Raw genomic sequence first — 24,662 nt, forward strand, 5'->3', positions numbered from 1 at the left:
TCGGGTTCTGAGACAGGAAGCAGAACAATGGAGGCACGGGCTGGTGGGGCGACGGGGACAGAGCTTCAGTTTGGGAAGAGGAGAGTTCTAGAGGTGGACGGTGGTCGTGGCTGCACAAGCTTATAAATGCACCGAATGCCACAGAATGATACACTTAAAAGTGGTTGGAGTGGGTGGCGCCTGGCGGGCTCTTGATCTCAGGGTCATGAGTTCAAGCCCTACACTGGCTGCAGAGTTCACTTTCAAAAAAAAAATGATTATAATGGCAAATTTTATGTTATGTATATTTTACTAGAATAAAAAAAAAAGATTTTAAAACTTTTTTAAAAAGACCAGTGAAAGAATTGCCCAGCATTGATACACTACGAGGCGGGGTGAGGGACAAAGAATAGAGCAGGGACACCTGCCGAGAGGTGAGGGACACCCACACACCCCACACGACGCAGAGCAAAGCCCTGAACTGCAGAGTCACAAGCACTTGTCCCTATGTGGGAAGTCCACAAGCAGAGTTGCAAGAACTGACTCAGAAAGAGAGAGAGAGAGAGTCTTGGCCCAGAAAACAAAGACAAGGGTCACAAAGGACAAAGACAAGAGAGGTGACCCGCTGAGGACAAAAGAAAGACGTGACAGCCTCAGGAAGAAAACAAGCTGGGCAGGCCCGGGCGCCCTCCAAGGGAGGAGACCAAGGAGGGGCCTCTACAGGACGTGCAGAGGACAGAGGGTCCCTTCAACATGCACGCGGCGCCGCAGCCCAGAAGCACCGTCTGAACACGCAGGCCCCGCCCATCAGCCATTCTGAAAAAGCAAGTGCAGGGCAACCCTCCGCCGTCGGGGGGCCCAACGAGAGCATGATGAGAAGGGTGGGGAGCACCAAGCAAGCTTCCCCGTAGGTGCAAGACAGACAGACGTGGGGCTGGAGAGACAGACAGAAGGCAAACCACACAGGTGAGTGTGGAGAGGGGATGGAGGAGGAAGGGGACGGGAAGGGAGGTGGGCGAACCAGGTCCTCGCCTGGGCAGGAAGAGCTCCGAGGCAGAGGACGGACGGACCGCCGACGCTTTCGTGACAAGGTACAAGTAATAATGGCACGAAGGTAGAGCTGAGGAAGGGAACCAACTGTGCTGACCGCACCCGAGTGAGGAGAAGAAAGTAACAAGGCGCATCATCACAGCCACGACTCGCGGAAGGGGTACTTGTTCCTCGCTGCCATCGAGCGAGGACCGCGGACTTGACGGCAGACCAGACAGAGCCGCAGTCTCAGCTTCTGCAGGTCAGGAGTTCGCCCGGCCGCCTGCGGCTCTGGGAGGCGGCTGAGACCCCTGGCTGAACACGGGTCCGTGCGGCCACAGGGCTGCGGTCAGCTGGTCAACCCTGGGCCAGAGCCCACCCCCCCCGGCCCTGCACCACAAGTCCTTCTCACTCTCAGACTCTCTCACTTCTCCCTGTACAAAGTCCTCTGCTTTTAAGGGCTCAAGGAATCACTTTGAGCCCACCCAGATAATCCAAGATCAACTCTTCCTTTTAGGGACCACAACCTTAATTACACCTGCAAAGTCCCTTTCTGCCATAACACACTCCCAAGTTTCATGGCTTAGGGTGGCTCCACGGGGTTGAAGGGTCGGGGGGGGGGACGAAGACAGGAGGAGATAATATTCTGCTTGACACAGAAGGTACTTAATAAGGCGGTCCCCACACACAGAGCGCTAATGGCATTACATGAGGCAGCAAAACAAAGAAAACCCTTACGGCAGATACAGGCTCTGCCTAAATGTCAGAACCATACAGACTTCAAAAAATAAAGAGAGAAGAAAAACCCACCAGAGAGTAGAAGACGTCAAACACACACACACACACACACACACACACACACACACACACCGAACATGAGAACTTAAATATAATTGATCTATGAACTATACTGTATGTTAGTTTACCTTCTCCGGTGAAATTAAAAAAAAAAAAAAAAAAAAAAAAGATTCTCAGATCGGATCACACAGCCAAATCCAACTTCATGTGGCACATAAGAGACACATCTGAGGTCCTTCAAAAGGGTCAGGAATAAAAGGATGTGCAAAGGCATACCAACAAATGCAAACTAGCAGAAGCACCATTTGTCACGACCCGAACGCAGGCAACACAGAAATGGGATGGAGAAGGGCACTTCATGATACTAACAGGTGCAACTGAGAATAAAAATAAAATAGTTTTAAATAGCCGTGCCCCACGCCACACAGCAGCCAACATTCACAGGAGAGACAAGGAGAAAGAGACAGAAATGTGCCGACGGCAGAGACCACGATTCACTCGCCTTGGTCCACGGCAGAGCCAGCGCACAGGAACCAAGGGGACGTGTGACCCAAATGACACGGCTGAGGCTGTGTAACTGACTGGTACACACATCAGCCTCCATACATCCAGGTTCAAAAACAGAGCCTCTTTCCGAGCACCTGTGACACAGTGACAAAAACAGACTCCACATTAAGGCCACAAGGAAAACTGCATAAAACCCAGAAAGTCCAAAAGGGAACAGTCCGTATTCCCTGATCAAAATGCAACTAAAACTTTCGTTAATGACAAAACCAATGACTCAAAAGGCACGTCACTTGGAAATTTTAAACCTTGCTCCTGAACGATCCTTCGTCCAAACAGGATAATATAAGCCAAAATCACAGAGCTTCCAGCAGTGATGATGCAGAAAACATATTTGATCGGAACTTAAGAAAAAGCTCTTCCACACGAAACGCTTTTTGGAAAAGAACATAAACAAATGAATCAAGCATACAAATCAAACACCGAAGAAAACGGACAACCTGAAAAAAAGCAAAGGAAGTTAACTGTAAGCGAAAAGCGATGAGTTACAAGGCAGAGAAGCAGAAAAATGAACTTAACGAGAACATCTTAAAGCCGAATCTGTGAAGAACAGTGAGAGTGATAAAAGAATCTCTACGGTCGGCCCTTGAACAAGGGGTGTCCGGACTTCAGGAAGGCTTCCAGCCAGCAGGCGGCCATCACTGGCCAAGCTTCTGGGGAGGCGCAGGCTACACACACATTTCTGACCGTGCAGGGCGACAGTGAGCCCACCCCCCACTGTGTTCAACCGCCGCCAAGTGTAGCAGCTAACCCAACCAAGCAGCGGTGGGAGCAAACGGGAGGGAAATAGCCCCAGAGACCAAGAAAATTCAAAGACTCATCAGAGACCATTTTCCTCGAGTCTACGTGAATTAATCTGGCGGCCTGGATGAGACTGATATTTTTCTGGGAAAATGCGCGTGATTTAGAAGACTGACCCCAACAGAGAAAACTTAAAGAAGAACTCTCTTCCTTAAAACGGAAACAAAACAAACAAAAAAGCCCCAGCCCCCTCCCCCACAAGCTTCACAGGGGAACTCTACTTGCCCCGTAAAGACCTCGTCATTCAAAATAAAAATAATACAAAGTGAAAAGACCATGTAATTCAATGCTATCAAACTATTCTTGAGAACACACAAGATTTCTTTTTTTTTCTCTTTTCAATGTTTATTTATTTACTTTGAGGGGGGGCGAGAGGGAAAGAGAGAATCCCAAGCAGTCTCCGTGCCATCAGTGCAGAGCCCAACACGGGGCCCGACCCCACGAACCGTGAGATCACGAGCTGAGCCGAAATCAAGACTTGGAGGCTTAACGGCCTGAGTCCCCGAGGTGCCCTGAGAACACCGAAGATTCCTAAGTGACCTTCACGAAGCAAGCGCAGCACTGGTACGAAACCCCGAAGAAGGCGCGGATCCACCTTACTCGTAACAAGCAGCACACGGACGCTGAAGTAAACGAAAGCAGAAGCACCGGGCGGCCCTTTCGCGTGTTACGTATCAGACCACGCGAGGCACGTCCACCGGGTCAAGAGGCGCCACCCTCGGCGACGCCACCAGTATGAGGTCTCACGTTTACGTATCCGAGGAGTGCTGCGATTGTCCCACACGTGACCTTCAGAAAGGGAACTGACCAATCTCAACGGTGATTTTTGCTTCAAAAGAAAAAAGAAACACAAGAGAAAGGACAGGCTCTTCCTGGGCTCGTGACACATTTGTACCTTACTCCAAAAGCCACGCCCACCAGGCGCCCATGACAACCGCAGTTAGTCACGGTAACAGTGCGGGAACCGGCCCCCACGACTGGTAACAGGCAGAACCCAGGGACGAGACTGGAGAGGGAGGGGTACACAGCACCGCCTGCTCTGCCTGGACACCTGAGAACCCACGGTAACCACACTAAACCACAGGAGGGCCCAGCGAGGTGGCAGGGACCGAGTTTTATGCAGATACCGACAGGATTCGCACACGCTCACGCAGACAGAGGACAGCACGGAAAAGGCTCCTCGCGGTAAAAAGGCCAAAACTTCCTGCAAAGAAAGCGCGGCGACGCTGAAGAAGAACGCAAAAGGAGACCAAAACGAGTGGGAAGATAAGCCACAGCTCGAGCGGAAGTCTCAGGATCACAGAGACGTCACTCTCCCGAGTCAACTTACAACTTCACCACAAGTCCAACCTGAAACCAAGCTGGTTTGGGGGTTCTGAGTGTGTGCACGCGTGTTTGGTGGACGGGCTGGGCAAACAGACAAGCTAATTCAAAGTCCACGTGAAGACAATCTAGAAAACGCCCCCCACCATTAGGACAGACGAGCACTGTGTTGTCAGAGATGTGAAAACACACAGTAAGGCGTCAGTAACTGAAGCAGCGTCTACATCTGCACACGCGGACGAGGGAACAGCTCGCAGAAAGCAAACACCGTCGAGTCAACAAAGAGCAAAAAGTTGGGAGACAATACACGCCTGGACTTCAAAATACATCACAAAACCACAGAAGTTTGAACAGTAGCAACTAGCATGCAGACAGACATACAGAGCAACACAACAGAGCCCAGGAATAAGCCCACACAGCCAACTGACCTTGGACACGCGTGCTGAGAACACACGGCAGGGAAAGGACAGTCCCTTCAACAAAAGGTGCTGGGAGCACTGAAGCCACACATGCAAAGATGACACTGGAGCCCATCTTGCACAAAACCAGCTCAGAATTAAAACCGCAAAGGTTTACAAGACCCAAGCTGTAAAACTCCTAGAAGAAAGCCTAGGGGGAAGCTTCATGACATCGGTCTTGGCAACGGCTTCATGGAGCACAAGACGACAAAAACAGAGAAATGTCACTTCATCAAACTAAGAGGCGTCTGCAGAGCCAAGCAAACCGTCAACAGAGTGAGAAGACACCCAAGGAATACGACGTGTGCAAGCCAGAGATCTGATGAGGGGCTAATCTCCAAACCATACGAGGAAATGCTACAGCTCAACAGTAAAAGATAATAGCATAACTCAATTATAAAACGGGCTGAGGACTTGAACAGACATTTCTCCAAAAAGACATACAAATGGCCAACAAATATGTGAAAGAATGCTCAACACCACTAATTACCAGGGAAATGGAAGTCAAAACCAGTATGAGATACTACTTCGCGTCCATCAGGATGACCATCAAAAAACCAAAAGCTAACAAGCGTTAGGGAGGATGTAGAGAAATCGCAACCTGTACACACGGTTAATGCAAAACGGCACGGCCACTGTGCAAAACAGCGTGGAGCTTCCTCAAAAGAATAAAACTAGAACTACCAAATGACCCAGCAACCCCACGTCTCCGTATTTACCCAAAAGAACTGAAATCAGGATGTCGCAAAGAGAGGGTAGCACTCCCGTGCTCACAGCAGCACCGTTCACAGGGGCCGATACAGAAACCACCTCCACACCCATCCACAGAGAAACGGCACCTCCTTACCATGGAATGTTATTCAGCCTCGAGAAAGAAGGAAGGTCTGTAACACGCGCCAGCACAGATGAGCCGTGAGGACGCTGTGCTCAGTGCCATCGGCCAGTCACAGGACAAACACCGCACGACGGCATGACATGACGCATCTGAACGAGCCAAATTCACGGAGTCAGGGGCACGGCGGCCGGGACTGAGCGGAGGGGGAAACCGGGAGCTGCTAATCAACGGACACAAAGCTTCGGTCGAGCGAGACGAGTTCGGCCGAGAGATGGGCTCTACGACACCGTGCCTCTGGTCAGCAACACGCTTCGTACACCTGCGTTTAGGACAGCAGGCTTCGCGCTGAGTGTTCTCGCCGTTAGGAAAAAACACACCTTTAAGAAAAACCTAAACAGAGATGGGAATTCAGGGCATGACTAAGCTAGAACCTAAAACTGGCAGGGTATGACCATCTGGATGGGACTCCTGCTGAAGCATCTGGAAAAGGCTAGTCGGACTCGTACCTCACACCACACACCGTAACAGACACACGGATGGAAACTTTAAAAATAAAACAGCGAACACTAGGAGAAGACTGCATTGCTTTGTAAACGCGAAAAGCAGCCCTTGTTAACTGTACTCGAAATCCAAAGCCACGATATAAAGGTTGATGAACTGAACCACAGAAGAGCTTCTAGATGGCAAAAGAGAAACAATAACCAGAGAAGGCAAGTGACCTAATGCATCTGACACTCAAAGAGCTAATTTCCATAGGCTATAGGAAAAAGATCAACAACACGCTTTGTAAAAATGAACAAAGAGACAAAGTGCACAAAATACAAATGACTCTTTGATGTATAAAAAGATAGCACACTTATTCCTAATAAAGGGAATCCAGACGCGTCCCTATCTGAAGCTTGCTCACTGCCAGCACGAAGAGCGCGGGGGCAGTCGGGCGCCTCTCGGCCTTCCCGGGGCACAAAACACACTGCGCTCGGGAAGGCGGGTTGGCAGTGTGCCTCATCACCCAAAAAGCATGTCTCTCTGGGCCAGAGTCGGCACTGCAGGGCACCTGCCCTGCACACACACTGTCCTTAAACAGGGACGAAGGCTGTTCCTTCCGCAACACGCGAGGACCGGAAAGCACCTACGTTGGCACCAACAAAGGACTACCGAGTTGATTCTGGCACATCCGTGCTGGAAACACCCTGTAGCTGTGTTCAAAAGGAAAAAGAGAAGCCCTCTGTGTTAATATAGAAAGGTCTCCAGGACATTCTGTTTAGAAGGAGGAAACAAACACCAAGGCGCACAGACTTGTCAGCACACGACTCGCGAGACACAAAGGAAAAATGTTTGGCTGATACTGATATTCATAGACCGGGCAGCGTGTATCAGAAACCAGGAACAGTGTCACCTGTGGAGCGGAGGACGGGGCCGGCTGCCATGGGGGCACTTGGAACTCTGGGCTGCGTGCGTGCTCGCGGACCACATAAACCGTTCGAAGTGCAGAAATGCGAGGGCACGGGAAGGGTTCCCTGCGGTGCATCCACACTGCAGAGCAGGACTCAGTCACGAAAAGAAACAGACTACTGACACGTGTGGCAACCTTGGGAAATCTCCAGGGAGCTATGCCAAGGGACAGAGCCAGTCCCCAGAGGAAACATGCCATACGGGACTCCGTTTAGGTGACACTCTTGACGTGACACTGGAGCAAGAAGGGCGGATTGGCCGGTCCCAGGAGTTGGGGGGGGGGGGGCAGGGCAGGAAGATGGGCGTGGCTATAAAAGAGCCACACCGGAGGGGTCCTCTCAGCGGCAGAAAGGAAAACAGCCTGTACTTGAACTGCAATCCTGGGTGTGACAGCACACGACGGCTTTGCAAGACATCACCGCGGGGAAGGGTCCACAGGATGGCTCAGAATTCTTTCTCACAGAGACATGTGAGTGTACCATTGTCACGAAATTAAACACGTAACAGAAAAAAGGCACCAGGCTGTCCGTCCCCGTGCCCAGAGTCACTGAGTGGACAAAGCAGGGGCCATATTCAATCTGAGCTGGTTTCCTGAGCACCTGCCTCCTGGAATGTGGGACTAGACAGGGCCCAAGCTCTCTGTGCACAGGGGACCCCCCAGGAGGAAGAGGGAGGAAGCCCAGGAGAGAAGGGTGGTCTTCCAAATGCACAAAGTCGCCTGGCCAGGCGGTGTGAGCATCAGCAGAGCTAGCCACCAAGTCTGGTTCCCTCCCTCGGGAAGCAGGGCGGCACCACTGTCCCGGGCCCCCTGAGGCAGAGCCACCGGAGTCCTTCCGGACAACAAAGTTGGGAACAAAAGCAACCCAGCTCCCTTCTGAGCCAAGCGTTTAGTTCCCAGGACCAGAGCCCCAGAGTTCTTTCCCTGTGGCGGGAAGGCTACATTCTCAACAGTGGCTGTTCGGTCAGCCTGGGTCTCTGACGGCACCGAGCCTGTCCCGCTGATCCCTGGGGAATCGCCTGGGGGATGCTGTTACCTACGGCGGCGAGAGGCAGCCTGTATCCTTAGGACCCCCACCCGCCCAATCACATCCGCGCCTACACCCGTCTGTCTGACCTCACCCCCGCCAACCTGGCCCTCCTCCGTGCTGCCCGTGGGGCCCCTCTCCCACGATGGCCTCCACAACCTCCTGCAGGTGGCCAGAGGCACAGAGGTAGCAGGTGGTCTGCCCCAACGTGCTGTCAGACCAGGAGGCCGGGCACGGCTGGAGCCACAGGGGCAGGCAGCTCTGGCCTCTGCTCCTCACGTGTACCATGAATGCCGAACCAGGTTCACAACTGCCCCCGGTGACAGAATCCCTCCTTCGGACGCACGGTACTGGAAAGTACAGGTGACACATGAATCCAGAGCTGTTCCGGGTAACGGGAGGGGGCGCACAGGGCAGGGGTGACTAGAGCCCCCATGCCCGGTCCCAGTGAGCGATGTCAAACCTGCTGGCCTAGCAGCTCTCCACACTCCAGGCTCCACAGTGCCACGGGGCAGCCGGCGAAAGACAGACCCCAGATTCCACGGCCGACACGCGGGCTTCCACTCACTCCCAGCTCTGCCGAGCTTGCTTCCGGCCTTGGGAGAACGAAGTCCCCTCTCGCAGTCCAAGAGAAGGGACCTGCCCACTGCCCTGCTCCCATCAGTGACACAAAGACCACCCACCATGCACTCAGCTCACAGCCTGAGGCGCTCCTCAGGGCCCCCGCGGCACTGTGCACACATCACCCACCTGCCAAAGGTCCTTGGCAGCCGACTCACCCCTGTCCTGGGAAGCAGGGAGCTGGGAGGCACCCCTCCCCCACCCCGCCCCGCCCGGCTCCAGCTCCAAGCAGCCCTCTCCTCTTGCTGTGAGGAGTTCACACGGCACACGTGAGTAACCTGCTCAGGGCTGGCCCACCCATGCTCTCAGTGTCCCTCACAGCTTCCCACCCGCTGGAGATGTGGGGGTGACCCCAGGTGCACCAGGGGCCCAGCAGAGGGTAACAGCCCTTTCCAACTGTTAGCTGGTGCTTGCACAAGTGTCTATCGAGCGCCTACTATGTGCCAATCCCCGCCTGGGGCCACGGGTGACCCAGGGGAGCGCACGGGGAGCCCGACACCACGGGGAGCGAGGAACCAGCCAGGTGAGACTCTGTGTGCCCTGCCCTCCCGAAGGACTCAAGCAGGCCCCACAGACGGGGCAGCCTTCCAGACAGCAGAACTCAACCCAGCCTTCACCTGGAGGGGACCACCCGGCAGGGCTGGCACCAGCTGTTCCAGACAGACAGACAGACAGCAGAGCTGACATCTGGCTCGGGAGGCCGAGAAGTCGGCCGGGCAGGCTGACCGAAGGCCGGAAAGGTGATCAGGTCAGACGGCGAGGAGCTGCAAAGCCGAGGGAGGGAGGCGGCCCTACCGTGCGAGCACTCCCCAAGTGCTGCCCGCAGGAGAGGGGCAGCACCACGCCTCGGCAAGGCAAGGACAGCCACAGCATGAGCAACGAGCGAGGAGCCCCGGCTGGAGGCTGCAGACTCTCTGGACCCGGGACCAGGGAGGGCTGGAGGCTGCAGACTCTCTGGACCCGGGACCAGGAAGGAGGAGACGGGGCTCCGCCCCCACCACCGGCCCACACTCATTAGCACCCTCGCTGTGGGTGACGCAGCAGGGGAAGGAGGTCAGACCTGAGTAATGAGTCCGACTCCTCGACTCCTGGTCAGCACAGCTGCTAAAAGCCGGTGCGGAGCAGGAGCCCAGCCCGGGAAGGGGGCTGTTGTGCTGAGTGTGTCTAATGTGGGGGAAGACTGATTCCGGGCTGCTGGTTCAAAAACATGCCCCCTTCCAAAGACTTGGCTGGGATGGATTATGGATCCCAGTGGAAGGCAGCCAAAGGTGGCCGGGGGGGTGCACCCATCTCCTCCGTGCTTCCTCTCTCCAGCACCTTAATTAATGCCCCCACTGTCCCTCAGGGTGCCTGTCTGCCCCCTCCCCCCGCCATCTTCCCCAGAGGCCATCCCCCCTCCTCCGTCACAGCCACCCTGCAGCCCCAGTGTCCTCTGCGGGCCCAGTCTGCACCCCTCAGACCACACCCAGGATCTGCCCCGGGGGACAGGAGGACACATGTGAACAGGTGGGTGCCGAAGCGTGGCACCAGGCCCCAAAGCCCTGAGAATGCCGACTCAGTGACAGGACATTTTTCCGTGGGTCGAGGAGAGCCAGCCACCAGCCACCAATGAGCTCATTCCATCCCCCCCACCCCCTTCCATCCAGCCTCACTGGTCCGCCTCGGCCTCCAGTCCCCAGGTGCTAGTTTGCACTTTGGTACCTGGATTCCCTAAAGCCCTCAGACCTTTGCCAAGCTCTCCTTTGGAATGAGCCTGATGGCAGCTCCAAATGGGAGAGGGGCCCAGGATTAAGTCTGCATAACATAATCACGGCACCATTAACACGGCCACTAACTCACAGGGCATCCTTCAGGGCGGAGGCGCCTTCCAGCCCCCAAGTGGTGGGACAAGAATGCGGGGCAGACGGGGCAGCTCAGGGATGACCAGACGGGTCCCTTATGGGCCTGTGCCTGTGGATGAGCCACCCAGCCCGGGGAAGTCTCCTGATCTGAGGAACACAAGGAGCCCAGCAGGGGCCAGGCAGACACCAGAGGTCAATAATCAGGGGTGACTACGGTCGGTCCCCCCGCATTCCTGCTAATCCAACTCGAAAACGACCCACACCTCACCTTCCCCGTCCAGCAGAGCCGGCCCTCCGAAGGGGGGGTCCAGCCCGAGGTCACTCAGAAGGGGGGCACTCCCTCAGCCCCACAGCACCCCCCTCCCCGCACCCTGGGCACCCCTCCCCCACCCCAGGGCTTCAGTGTCCGCCCCTGCGACGGCCCCTGCTGCCCGGATGGCTGCAGGACCACAAAGGGCCAGCTCGGGGACACGCTAATGAGGACATCAGTCAGCACGCTACAACTAAGACCCTGGGCTGCCACATCTGCAGGGCCTCACTGTTTCCGTAGCAGGATGCTAACTCAGTCAGGGCTGGTCCCAGTCCCCTCTCAGGGGACATCAGAGACAGAAAATAAGACCATTTCCCGTCGATCCATTAAAGAAAACAGTAAAGGTTTACCGGGCCAGAGCTCCGGGCTGGGGGCTCATGGGGTCAGCATGATGACCAGGCTCTGCTCTCCCAAAGCAGGAGCCCCGCGAGCACCCCGCCATCCCGGTCCCCGTCCCGTGATCCCTCCACTGAGGGGATCTGCGGCACTGCTACACCACCACGGACCCAGCCACATGATACTGAGCCACGGGGCCCACAGGCCTGGACCTCCCACTGCCCCCGGCAGCCTCCCACCACCAGCCCTGGGTGCCATCTGGCCCAGACCCCTGCCCCGCCCCCCAGCCTAGTTCCCCCAGCGATCCTCAGCCGGGCTGGCCTGTGGGAGACCTGCACGCCTTTATGCCTTCCCTCGTGTCTCCTGCTGCCTGCAGCCTCCTTCCCGCCCCCGAGCCCGGATGACGCTCAGCTTTCAAGAGTCAGCTGAGGCCTCACCAACACCCAGGACCCCTTCCCAGGTATGTACCCAGACCCTCCAGCCCCACCCACAGCCACACACAGAGCGGGGGCCCTCTCTACACCCTCGCTGACCACTCGCTGTGACCTCACTCAGTGACATATGCACGGCAGCATCCTTGAGGACACCAGGAAAGCCGTCAGGGTGGCCCCCAGCTGCTCACCACGTACCCTGAGCCTCTGTGCAAGACCCAGCCTTCGAAACTCCCTGAAGAGTGTTCCACATCTCAGATGGCAGCCCTGAGCAGAGACCGTGGGAGGGGCCCTGCCAGAGATCCTGTGCTTTCAGGCACCGGCCCAGCACACCTGTAAGGACACCTGCAGCCCCCCAAACTGGGTCGAGTCCTGACGAGGCTTCCCCAAGCCTGGGGCGGACCTACAAGCGGGGAAGGACTCCACCCAGCGTGGTTTGGGTTTGAAGCCAAGTGTGGAATCACCTTTCCTTTACTTCACACCTGTCCCAGCCCTTACTAGGGTTTCGGGCTGACGGGGACAATCCCATAGCTGTAACAGGCTGCGGAGGGCAGCCCTGGGCTGCAGGGAACGCACGGAACCAAGGGCCCCCGGGAGACACCACTGTCCCCGTTGCTCAGCTGGCTCAGGCACCTGCAAGGCACCGGGTTCAGCCCGTTGGTGAGTCCTGTTTTCTCCACCGGGATGTGGGCCAAGACAACTAACTCCCTTCTTAGGAGAGGTTCCCTGGCTCCACAGGAGCGCTGACCGCAGGTTCCAGCCGGCTCTGTCACAACCAACCTCACTTCTTCAACAAACAGCTACCCGCAGCCACCGGCTCCAGGCCCGGGCCACAGACGGGCATTCAGAGGTGCGGCTCCCGTGGGTGGGGGGTCGGGGGGCAGGCCGGCTGCATCTGCCACGGAGGCCCAGCTCAGGTGCAGGAGGAGCCCTCCCTGGGCCCCAGGCCGTCACCTGGCAACAGGTACAGTAACTCTCGTCACCTGCCTCCGCACACCCAAGCGGGATCAGGCTGCTCACGGCAGGGCGCAGAAGCACAGGCCGGCACCAATGCTGAGCCACCAGACGTTTGGCCGTGCAGGAGGGCCCCCACCCCGTCCCTTTGGTCTGTCTGCTCTGTCACCCAGGTTGCGGCACGGGCCCGGGGTGGGCTCAGGAGACAGGCAGCGCGGGGCAGCCGGGGGTGCAGAACCGGAGTCCAACAAGACGCCCAGCTTCAGATTACCAGCGAGTCCGTCCTGACTGTCACCACCCAAACTGGATTCTGACAAACGGCATCGACTCCAGCTGCCCTGAGCCGCACACCTAGCTCCACTTGCACACACACGGCAGTCAGGACGGATCCACTGACCACACACACAGCATGTAAGTTGAGTAAGTAAGTAAGTAAGTAAGTAAATCAATCAATCAATCAGGCCTCGGCCTGGCCCAGCTGTTCACACCCCAAACAGGAGTAACAACAAGGTGCCCAAACCTTGGAAGCATCGGTGTCCCAGGCTGGATGGGTGGTACCTTAGGACTTCACAGTTAAGGGACTTGGGGCAAGTCTCCTTCCCTGTGCCTCAGTTTCTTCATTTGTATTATGAAAACATAAGAGGCCCTGTCCCGGGCTCACTGTGGAAATGGACTGAGCTATGGAGCCTAAACAGCTGAGGACCAGAGCCTGGGCCCCAGAGCACCACGTGACCACGGCAGGTACGACTAGTGTTAAACCCCCACGACACCCACCCACCCTTTCTGGCCGCCCAAACATCACCATGCTGCCTGGCCGGCTCAAAGCCCATGACCTGCGAAGCCCCCCTTCTCTGCACCCCCGGAAAGACCCCTCCCTTCTCTGGGGCCCCGGGAAGACTTGCCCCTTCTCTGGGACCCTGGGAAGCCCTCCCCCTTCTCTGGGACCCCGGGAAGACCCCTCCCTTCTCTGGGACCCTGGGAAGACCCCCCCTTCTCTGGGACCCCGGGAAGACCCCTCCCTTCTCTGGGACCCCGGGAAGACCCCCCCTTCTCTGGGACCCCGGGAAGACCCCCCCTTCTCTGGGACCCCGGGAAGACCCCCCCTTCTCTGGGACCCTGGGAAGACCCCCCCCTTCTCTGGGACCCCGGGAAGACCTCCCCCTTCTCTGGGACCCCGGGAAGACTCCTCCCTTCTCTGGGACCCCGGGAAGACCCCCCCCCCGGGACCCCGGGAAGACTCCCCCTTCTCTGGGACCCCGGGAAGACCCCTCCCTTCTCTGGGACCCCGGGAAGACCCCTCCCTTCTCTGGGACCCCGGGAAGACCCCCCCCTTCTCTGGGACCCCGGGAAGACCCCCCCTTCTCTGGGGCCCCGGGAAGCCCCCCCTTCTCTGGGACCCCGGGAAGACCCCCCCTTCTCTGGGAACCCGGGAAGACTTGCCCCTTCTCTGGGACCCCGGGAAGACCCCTCCTTCTCTGGGACCCCGGGAAGACCCCCCCTTCTCTGGGACCCCGGGAAGACCCCCCCTTCTCTGGGACCCTGGGAAGACCCCCCTTCTCTGGGACCCCGGGAAGACCCCCCCTTCTCTGGGACCCCGGAAAGACCTCCCCCTTCTCTGGGACCCCGGGAAGACTCCTCCCTTCTCTGGGACCCCGGGAAGACCCCCCCCTTCTCTGGGACCCTGGGAAGACCTCCCCCTTCTCTGGGACCCCGGGAAGACTCCTCCCTTCTCTGGGACCCTGGGAAGACCCCCCCTTCTCTGGGACCCCAGAAAGACCCCTCCCTTCTCTGAGACCCCAGGAAGACCTCCCCCTTTCTCTGGGACCCTGCAGCACACATCCATCCTTGTCGTTAAGGGCCCAGGGTGTGCTTGGTCCAGTACGAGTCTTCTCTCCCCAACTGGAAGGTAACCGAAAGGTAAGCTGGCCTCCTTGCCTCTAGCTTCCCCTCGTCTTGAACACACGCCCAGCCATGACTGCATTTCTCACCATGCACTCTTTGCTGCCCTGTGTCACCAGTCCACTCTCTCATCGCAGGCTGCTGGGCGCCCACACCACTCCAGACTCTGGGCTAGGCACCCAAGATGCAAGGGTGACCAAGACGGAGGTCCCTATGCCCCAAGGGCTCTCAGCCACGTGTGCAAGATAAACACACACACACACACACACACACACACACGGATCACTTCAGTGCAGCAGAGAAGGCAAGCTAAGCACCGGGGCCCTGGGCCACGAGCCTGTGGGTGAACCTCATCCAGGGGAGGCAGGGGACAGGAAGGTTCCAAAGGGGATATCAGGAACACTAGGGCATTCCAAGCAGAGGACCTAACTGTCATGTTGGTGAAAAAAAGATGTGGGATGCAGGAAACAAAGCATCCAAACTGGCTGGGTACCTGAAGCAGGCCGTGGAAGAGGGACAGGCAGCAGCCACACCCCGACCTTCACCCTGCAGGCTGCAGGGAGCTGGAGAAGGGGCTTAAGGACGCCTGCCTGCCTGTGAGCCAGCAGGCAGCAGCTTCTGTGGCCAGGCACCCATCTCACCCACACAGGGAAGTCATCTGGACACAGGGCAGCCAGGCCAACGGAGGACAGATGTGGAGGTGGCCCGGCTGAAGCACCACTCTTCCAGGAAGCCTTCTCAGATCTGCCCATCTCCCACAGCCGCCTGCAATGGCGACTTGGCCCCTGATCCCGTGCTGTCCTGGGAAGGCATTTACTGCACCAGATTTCTACCGAGGACCCAGCACAGGAGAGGCTGAACCTCACCAGAGTACCCTCTCAAACAGGCTGGACACTGCAAGACTGACGAGCGTCACCTGTGTCTTTCACCCAAACTCGGTGCCCCTGCTGGGGTAGAGTGGAGAACCCCCATCCCTGCCTCCCAGGGACGGCACACACACGTGGCAGTGACAGAACAGAAGAAGCCAGAAAGGCAGGGAGGCAAACCCTGGCGGGAGAGGTAGTCAGGAGAGCCGTCCAGCCCCCAGAACTAGGAGCAGGGCCGAGGCGGGCAGCGGAGGGAGGGGGCCAGGTGAGGCTGCGACGGCAGAGGCCTATCTCGTCCAGCGGCCAGGCCCGCAGAACTTTCTGCGACGGGGCAGCGTTCCATACCTGTGCCACGCGTGGCTGCTGCCACCACGCCGGACGGCGCCCACGGAGCCCCGGGCCCCGGAGCAGTGAGTGAGGTCCCCGACAGGAGGCCCCAGCTGGGCTCCCACGGGGCCAGGTCACACCTGGTCACCTGCAGACTACTCGGGCGGGAGGACCTCGCGCTCAGAACCGGGAGGCGCCTCGTAAGCCAAACGTGGCTGAGGGCAGAAAGGCGCGGAGGGGCCGCCCCCGAGGCCTTGTGGCTGAGGGCCGCCCCCTGCGCCCCACAAGTGGGAACCGAGGCCTCAGGGAGACCGCGCGCATGCGCCCTCAGGTGGGTCCCAGCAAGGGCGCCCTGGGGGCGGAGCCGGAGCGCCCCCGGCCCTCCCGTCCGCCCCGCCCCCGTCCACCCGGGCCTCCCGCCGAGACCACGCCCCCTTGTGACCACGCCCCGCACCGGCCCCGCCCCCTCCCGCGGCCAGCCCCTCCCTCGGAGGCCCCACCCCCTCGCCCCGCCCCCGCAGGCCCCGCGCGCCCCTCCCGACCCCCGACCCCCGCACCCCCACACCTCGGGCCGCGCGCCCTTCCCGTAAGGGCCCCCCTGGCTCTGCCTGGCCCCGCGGCCTGACCCCGCCACCTCACCTGGGCCGGGGTGGTTCGCGGGCGCACTCCGCTCGCTCTCGGCGGGAGGGGCGGTGCAGGGGGCGGAGCCGGGACCCAAACATCACGTGACGACCTCTCCCGCGCCGGGCGAACGCCGCGAGACCGCCCCCCGCGCCCCACCCGCCAGTCCCATCGGCCTCGGCGCCTTGCGCCAGCCAATGGCCACTCGAGCCGCGCCGCGCCGTGGACGGCGTGCGCCTCAGGACTACAAGTCCCAAACTGCCCCGCGTGGACGACCGGAAACGGCCGGAGACGGCGGCCGGCTGGGCCAGAAAGCCTTCTCTGACTGGAGCTCCTGGCTGGCGTCGAGGCCTTGGTCTCGAGGGCCGCACGAGGGTCCCCGGAAACGCTCAGTCCCTTCCCCAGCCCCTTGAGGTGGCAGGTGCGCTGTCACCCCCGAGCCTCGGTCTCCCATCCGTGGAACCAAGGCGGGCGGGGGTGAGGAGGGTGAGGATGAAAGTGAGCTTGGACAAGGCGAGCCCAGCCCTCGGCCTCAGAGGCCTTCGCCCTGGGTGGCAGCCCCGCGGGGCCTCTGCCCAGGAGCAGCACTTGGCCCTCTAGAGACCTTCGTGGGGTCGGGCTCCCTCCTGCACGCTGCCTGCGCCCCCTGAAGAGCTGGACCGGTGGCTGTGTGCCCTCCGGCCCGCATGCCCTGTGCCTGAGCCTGCTTGCCCACAGGCGAGCCCAGAGCCGCCGCTGGGGCTGGGTCCTTCCTGCCTCCGTACCAGCCCTGCCTCCTCGGCCCAGGTCCAAGGCAGCGTCCCAACAACTGCTGGTGATCAGGCCTGGAGGGGTGTAGGCAGGGTTGTCCCCACACGGCCAAGCATCTCCATGCAGGGGTTGGGCGCGGGCCGCCTCCTGTCCGCCAGGACTCCTGGATCGCCCTGCTCCCCGATGCCCGTGACATTACGGGATCTTCAGTTTGGGCACAGATGTGTGTGTGAACAAGTCCTGGGTATGTGTGTGCACGGCACACAAGTGCAAGGCCGTGCACATGGACACTGGGCAAATGCGTGTGCACGACACGAGTGTGAGCACAAGGGTGTGCAGCGGGTATGCTCGGATGGGAGCAGGGGGATGATTGTGTGTGGTACGTGTGTGTGCTTGTGTGTTGCGTGCACGGGTGGGGAGGAAGAGGCGACAAGAGCAGGCCAGCACAACGTTGGCTCAGATCAGCCTGTGCCGGGGCTGGGCCTCGTGTGCTCAGCACAGCCTTGGGGCCGATGGCCTGTGCCCATTTCACAGGCCAGCCCGACTTCCGTCAGAGCTCGTACCCTGCCCCCAGGACAGCTGGAATGCAAAGGAAGCCAGTCCCTTGCCCTGCAGAGGCCATGATGGTGACTGCTGACCACAGCTTAGGCGCTTCCAGAGAGAGGTCTCCCGAGACAGATGCCCGCCTGAGAGCCGGACACTTTGGCTTTGCTGGAGTGTGAGGCCAACCACTGGGCTGAACTCTATGGCCCACAGGACGAGTGACAGGCATCGGCTTCTGCAGGGAGGGTTGTTACCTGAGAGCAGGGATTGGCTTAGCTCAGAGGTCTCCCCACCCCCGTGTGGATCTTCCCTTTAGGCCTCAGCAGGGGTGTAAGCCACAAGGTTAGGGATGGGTGGAGGGTCTCCAGAAGGAGCCTCCATGCAGCTCCCACTAAAGCCGCCCTGGAAATGCTTGCTCTGGCTTCAGGAGCAACACGGGCTTCGCCATGGTTATGCTGGATCTCCGGGTCAAACACTGTCAGCGTGGGGTCTGCAGTGAGCCACCTTCCCCCACCCTTGCTCTCCATGCTCTGGAGCCTGGCTCCCTCACCCCTGCCCAGCCCGCAAGGTTTGCAGGTCCGCACTGCTCCCGTAGCCCTCGTTTGTCCATCCATCAAGTCTCATGAGCACCTGATTCTCTGTGGCCCAGTCTCCAGTTGTCCCTTACCGACAGAACTCCAGTTTTGTTCAGGGCGGGAATGTGCCCAGCGTCACTGGCAGCTAGAGCTGGCCATGTGACCGTCCTGATGGGGGGATGATGGGAGAAGGCACAGTAGTCTTCAGGCCCCTCCAGAAGGGATGGAGGTGGCCGGCCAGCTCATCCGACTGTCCTGCCCTCTTCTGTCCCAGCCCAGAGTGTGGGCAATGTGCGGAGGACAGCAGCTATTCCGGGAGGAAGAAGATGGGTCCCAAGCCGAGGACGGGGAGCCTCTGCCCCAAGTGCGCCCCCAGCCTCATCATCACGGGAGAAACAGGCCCCTGCTTCCTTCGTGCTGCTGATGACACCGTTCCCAGCAGATAACAACCCCTGTGCGCCTCAGGATGGAACCATCACACTGGTAGGTGTTGTCCTGCCCACAGCAGGAGGGGTCCCCTGAGGGGAGGCTTGCACAACAGCACACAGAGGACGGCCTGGCGCACGGCGTGGCCTCAAGGGCAGCGCTGAGGGCATGAGTGAGCACGTGAGCTGTACCTGCCGGTCTCCCTTTGCTCGCGGTGTCCCCCGTGTAACTCGGTGAGGCCGGCCCAAGCGCAGGCGACGTAGAGGGCTGGGTGGATCCGGGAGCGCGGGGGTGCCGAGGCTCCTGTGCAGGGGACACGTGGAGAGGGGCACACGCGGGGAAGGTGTGGCAGGGGCCCAGCACGTGGCAAGCATTTGAGACCACTCTCGTCACAGCCCTGGGCTCCTAGGAGATCGACTCCGGCGTGAGACTTGTAACAGCCTCCCAAGGTATTTGACACCAAGAAGGAGTGGCAGAGAAAAAAGCAAAAGCAAACCATGAGTGTTGTCTCCGCCAGTCACATCTTCAGTGAAGGACGGGTTTGCCACCCCTCCTGGGAACGGCAGAGCCCACGCACGCTCTGTCCCCAAGGGAGGGGGCGTCTCCACACCCCGGGCTCGCCACCTGGCAGTGCGCTCCCTCCTCTCTCGCCAAACCTTACCCTGCTCTCCGTCATTCATTCATTCAACAATCTTTGCTTCCAACGTCAAGGCAACATGCCAGGCCCTGGGGACACCATACAATTAGATTCAGTTGCTAAGGACAGAAAGCCCCAATAATGTCGGCTGAGACAAAATCGGTGTTTGCTTCTGATGTTGCACACTCGAGTCCAGGTGGGCAATAGGGCTGCAAAGGTGACCTCATGGTCACCAGGACCCCAGATTCCTTTAATCGGGTTGCTCCCGTGACCCTCAGATAAGATCTTCTGCCTTGCGGCCGTCATGTCTGCTCTCCAGCCTGCAGGAAGAACGGGAGCCTGGAGAGGCATGTATAGGCACGCTCCCACCCCGGTCCTGCCCTTGTGAGGACACCTCCCCGATCCCCACCCCCTTGGCCAGAGCCGGGTCGCTTGTCGCGGCACGGGAGGCTAGGAAGTGCCTTCATCCTGGGGCCTCGGTTCCCAGCTGCCCTCGGAGCCCTTGTGCCCAATACGAGGTGGGGGGTGGCTCCCCTAGCAGTCGCCGTCAGGACACGGCCTCTGACACGGTGCTCACAGTCTGGCCGCCACGAATGGGCACTGGGAACCTGAGTGGTGGCCATGCGGGAGCAGAACAGGGGTCTTGGGGAGCAAGAGCCCCCCCCCCCAACAGAGAGGCTGGCATAGGGAAGGCTTGAGGGGTAGCGATTCCGGGAGGGGGCTGCGGGTGTCCTGAGGTAGGCGAGGAGCCTGGGGACGTCCCCGTCGGGCTGTCACACGCTCCTCTGTGCCCACGTCCTGACCCCTGCAGCCACCGCCGACTGCAGAACCCCTGCCCTCCACCACCGCTTCTGATGCACATCCCCCAGGTGGGAGGGGCACACGGGGCCGCGTCACCCTGGCCACAGCAGACACACGGACTGTGGACGCGGCCCTGCCACTCCCTCTCTTCACGGTCGGTGGCACACGGCTCAGCCTTCTCACGCCAGCACCTGTTTGTGCGGTAGACCCCGGCCCCTTAGGGTGGCACCAGGGACCTTGGCCCGACACCCAGGCGGCCAGCGACAGCTCGTCGTGAGAAGGAGTGAGCAGGAGGTAAGCCCGGGAGGGGGCAGGAGAGGCGCCGTGGCCGGGACACTTCCGACGCTCATCTCTGTCCCCCTGGAAGCGGCACGGTTCCCAGCGTCCTGGCGGTGCGGTGGCTCCCGGTGGCCCCCAGACACAGGACCCTGAGCAGAGGCAGGGCTCAGCCTCTCCGGGCCTCATGCTGACGCACCGGCCACAGGAGGGAGAGGACGGGCAATTGGCTTTCTTAGGGGGTGACTGATTTCGGGGCGACAAAGGTTGGGTTGCAGGAGGTGGACAGAGGCAAGGGCACCGCCCTCTGCAGGACCCGGGCTTTCACCTTTCTGAGCCCAGGCCGCACCTGCGGGTTTGGGGGCGGGTGCATCAGGCCGCCACCATCTCCCAGGGACTCGGTAAGCACAGCAGTTTCATCAGAGAGAGTGGGGGGCTTGAAAATCGGGGGCAAGAGAAGTAGGCGGCAGGAGTGTGCGAGCCTCGGGGGGGGAGCCCCCCTCCACTTTGCATGGGGGGCCCTCCCCCAGACTGGGCTTCGGGCTCCTGGGGGGGGGGGGTGCTCAGGGGGAGTTCTCTCAGGGCAAAGCTGGAACCACAGGCCTGGCCGCAGAACTTCCCACGAGTGAGGGGCGGGGGCCTGGGACCCTCACACCGGAACTAACCTACCTACAGCCTGCAGCCCGCTGTGGTTTCTTCCGAGGTGCTCTGCAAACACGACACGTTGTCCTCCTGGTAACGAGTATCCGTTTAGGGGCAGGTGGGGTCCACCTCCCCACCCCCCCCCACCCCCCCCACCCCCCCGCCGCTGCCCTTCTTCTCCCTCCGGCTGAGCCGCCAGCCCACTGGCCACAGCCAACCAGCAGCCCCAGCCTCCCGCCTCCCCGTGGCGCCTTCCCTGGGGTGTGTGGCTTGACCCCTGGTTCCACCACGTGCCTGCCCGGAGGGCCGCAGTCAGACACCTGCCCCGAGCCAGCCGCCTCCTCACGCGGGCGAGCGGCACAGGCCACGGTGTTTCCAACTCTGTGGCGTTAACGGAAGGCTTGAGGGGGTCGGTGCCAGGGAAGCGTTTAGGAGCCCTCAGCCCAGCACCTGGCCCCCTGGCCTTTGGCACATGAGAACATGCGGATGGCACCCTCAGAGCATCTCAGAGGAGCAGAGGGGACAGACAGGACCGGAGAATCCCCTGCTGAGCCATAAGGTCATCGTTAGGTTGTGTGAGGAAACAGCACGCCATTCCCAGGGTGTCGGAAAGGTTTCCCAGAGAAGGGGCATTTGGGCTGGGTGCTGCAGGGTGAGTAGGAGTTTGTCAGGCAGGAACAGCGTGAGTCTAACATGGATGCTGAAGAAGGCTGCCGCATCCACCTCCTGTGTCCGTTTCTGCCCAAACTCCTATTTCAAACATAGCGCTGGGGGGTTGCCCCAGCCCCCACCTCCCTTCCCCCTTTCCGGGCTCACAAACACAGTCCCAGACACTCACAGAGCAAAGAATTGACTTCAGTATGCTCCCCCCCACCCCACCCCAGGAGCCCGAGCCCCCAGCCCCCACCGTTGTTGCGCGGAAACATGGTAATGAGATGCTAATGAGCGAAGGTAAAAATCACAGAGAATAGCAGTTTGCAAAATCACAACACTTTGTGCCTCCAGAGGCTTCCCCCCCCCACCCCCCCGCCACAAGCATGCCACCAAACCTCACGACAGCACCGTGTGTGTGGGCAGAAAGCACCCACGAGCCCCACTTCTTGGGGTTGTTGACGGGGTCCAGGGAGGGCAGGAAGAGGAGCCCCTGGCCCCAGGCCCTGCCCAGGCAGGGCTTCTATTCTGCCTGGCTCATGCGCCTGGTCTGATCTGGGGGAGGGTGTGGGGGGGGGGGGTGCCTCTCCTGGACCACCCGTCACACCGGTGTCACATCCAAGCTCCCTGCCTGGCGTCCCAGACCCTTCCGGACGCTGCCCCGAGCCCACAGCCGCCACCTCTGCCCACACCCCTGGTCTCCACCCAGCCTGGTTCCTCTGCCTGGAAGGTGACTTCCTCCGGCCTGCGAGGCTACCCTCCCCACACTCTCGCCTCTGCTCCTCGGCCTGCGTGTGGGGCCTCCTCCAAGCTTACCCCTCCCACGGCACCGACGGCACCGTCTGCCCCCCCGAACCGTCAGCTACTTGTCGGCAGCGACTGGCACATGGCTGCTTTTCTTGGTGTTTGTCGAACGAATAACCAAGTGAGGGAATGAATGATGGGCTTCGTGTGGCTGAGCTGAAGGCATCTTGGAGATGGTCTGGACTATTCCAAGGGAGGCTGAGGCCCAGAGGGAGGATGCGGCCTCCCAAGGCCTTGGCCCTGAGCTCCTGGCCCCCAGACAAGCTCATCCTCTCCCAGCTGTGGTGGCAGGACAGGTCCTCGGCGCTGGGGACCCTGCCTTCGCCCCACCGTCTCTCCTACACCCCTGGGCCCTCACTGCTGCCCACACTCCATCAGTGCCCTCCCAGCCAGAGTCCCTAGCTGTCCCTCCTCTGTCCCGGATACCTGCCCCTCGGCCAGGCTGCGGGCTCTGACGAACGGCAGGCCGGGGGGACTTGACGTGCCACCAGGGGCTTCTGCTCTGGGGCTGACGGGCCCTGCGCTCCTTTACCTCCAGACCTCATGGGGCCTGAGTGGGCACCAGGATGGACAGCATCTCTGGCCCCCTGGAGGCCGTGGAGGCCGAGAGAAAGGTGATCTGGGCTGGACCCAGGTGAGCCGCTCCCTCGGCCCCTCCGCAGGGAAAGGGCTGGAGCACACGGGGCTGCAGCTACCTGCCGTTGACCACCAGGGTCCCAGATGGGTCCGTCCAAGGCAAGTGCAGGGGGTCTCTGGGCCCTGCGCAGGCAGGGGTGGGGCCTCGGGAGGAAGGGAGCCTCCATTTTGAAGATCCTAGTGTGGGTTGATCGGGCTCATGGCGGCAGGGAAGGGGGCTGCGGGCAGGACTCCGGGCCGAGGGGCTGGCCGGGCAGAGCCGGGCGGGGCTCCCAGCAGCGGCAGCGCTGTGACGACCACAGCCGGGGGATCCAAGCTCCCCTGGGCCACTGGGCACCACTCTGTTCCACGGCCCAGCCACGCCCCGTGAGATGTGGCTCCCGGAGGCACCCCGGAGCCTTGTCCCGGTTCAGACCTGGCTACTGCTCTTCCTTGCTCTGTGACTCTGAGAGCAAGTCCCTCTGCCTCTCTGAGCCTCAGTTCCTCCCGGGGCAATGGGTGCCTGGGACCGGCCACGTGGCTGTGACGTACGCAGAGGCTGGCACGCAGCTCTTTGTATTTCGCACCATAACTGGGAAGAAAGGGGAGTGCTGGGCCGTCCAAGACGGAGCGCAGATGAGGTCTGTCCTCGAGAGCCTCACGCACCTGTCCCTGCCCCGTCCCTGGCCGTGCAGGTGTACTGCCGCTGGCCTCCCCTGGTGGCCGTGGGCCAGTGCTGGGCTGGGAGGTGTTGGGCGCATTGCCTGTGTTTGGTGATCACTGTTGTATTTATAGGGCTTGATGGGGATAAAAATAAAGTGCGTGCGGTCTTGGGAGTTACCGCAGAGCACAGCACAGTGTGGTCTCGCCGTTCCTGCTTGGAGGCGGGGCCTGCAGGGGACAGGCAGGGGCGCAGGGTGACGAGCGGACGTGTCGGTGGATGTCAGTGGGCTCACGTGAACGACCTGAAGCAGGGTTCGCGCCCCTCCTGCCCTCTGCTTCTCCCACCCAGGCCTCCGTGGGGCCAAAGGCTGCGTTAGTGCATATCCAGTGTCGTAAGGCTCAGCCTGGGACCAGGGTCTGGGTCAGCATATGACCAGGGTCAGGGCTCAGGGTGTGACCAGGGTCAGAATGTGCTAGGGGTTGGGGTTTAGCATGTGTCCTGATCTCCAGGCAGGACCAGTACTCAGGTCCCATCTGGGAACCTATGTGTACTTGAAAGTGTCCCCATCAGGCGTCCTGTGGTCTGGATCCCTCTGCATCACAGACTGTCCTGAGTGCTTCGCGGCAGGGACAGTGCTCCACACGTGATGGGAACCCTGTGGCCCCTCCCTGTCTGGGTCTCCCCATCCCTGTCCTCCAAAGAGGGAAGTCCCCCCCCCCCCAGCTACATCCCACCCCCCACTGGAGCCTTCTCACCCGGGAGACCCTCGCCTCACGTGGGGAAGCCTCAGAAGCAGGTGCTTTGCCAC

General features: G+C 60.1%; 1 protein-coding gene and 1 long non-coding RNA gene across 11 annotated transcripts in view; one reads left to right on the plus strand and one right to left on the minus strand.

The window, feature by feature from the left end:
- The window catches only part of TSNARE1 (t-SNARE domain containing 1), a 153,391-nt gene extending 136,805 nt beyond the window's left edge, over positions 1-16,586 (minus strand). For 8 of the 10 annotated variants that reach the window (XM_043601905.1, XM_043601903.1, XM_043601900.1 and 5 more), the window contains exon 1: positions 16,489-16,586. The gene's annotated coding sequence lies outside the window, so the exon portion shown is untranslated. Of the gene's footprint in view, positions 1-15,867; positions 16,258-16,488 lie in introns of those variants that run through there. The other 2 variants (XM_043601901.1, XM_043601907.1) reach the window with 2 other exon arrangements.
- A 180-nt stretch (positions 16,587-16,766) lies between these two features.
- On the plus strand, positions 16,767-24,045 carry LOC122495863. The gene is made up of 2 exons (XR_006300634.1): positions 16,767-18,821; positions 19,160-24,045. It is a non-coding gene; the product is annotated as an uncharacterized LOC122495863 (long non-coding RNA).
- The last annotated feature ends 617 nt before the right edge of the window (positions 24,046-24,662 follow it).

This window comes from Prionailurus bengalensis, chromosome F2 (genome assembly GCF_016509475.1).
Source record: "Prionailurus bengalensis isolate Pbe53 chromosome F2, Fcat_Pben_1.1_paternal_pri, whole genome shotgun sequence".
Taxonomy (NCBI): Eukaryota; Metazoa; Chordata; class Mammalia; order Carnivora; family Felidae; genus Prionailurus; species Prionailurus bengalensis.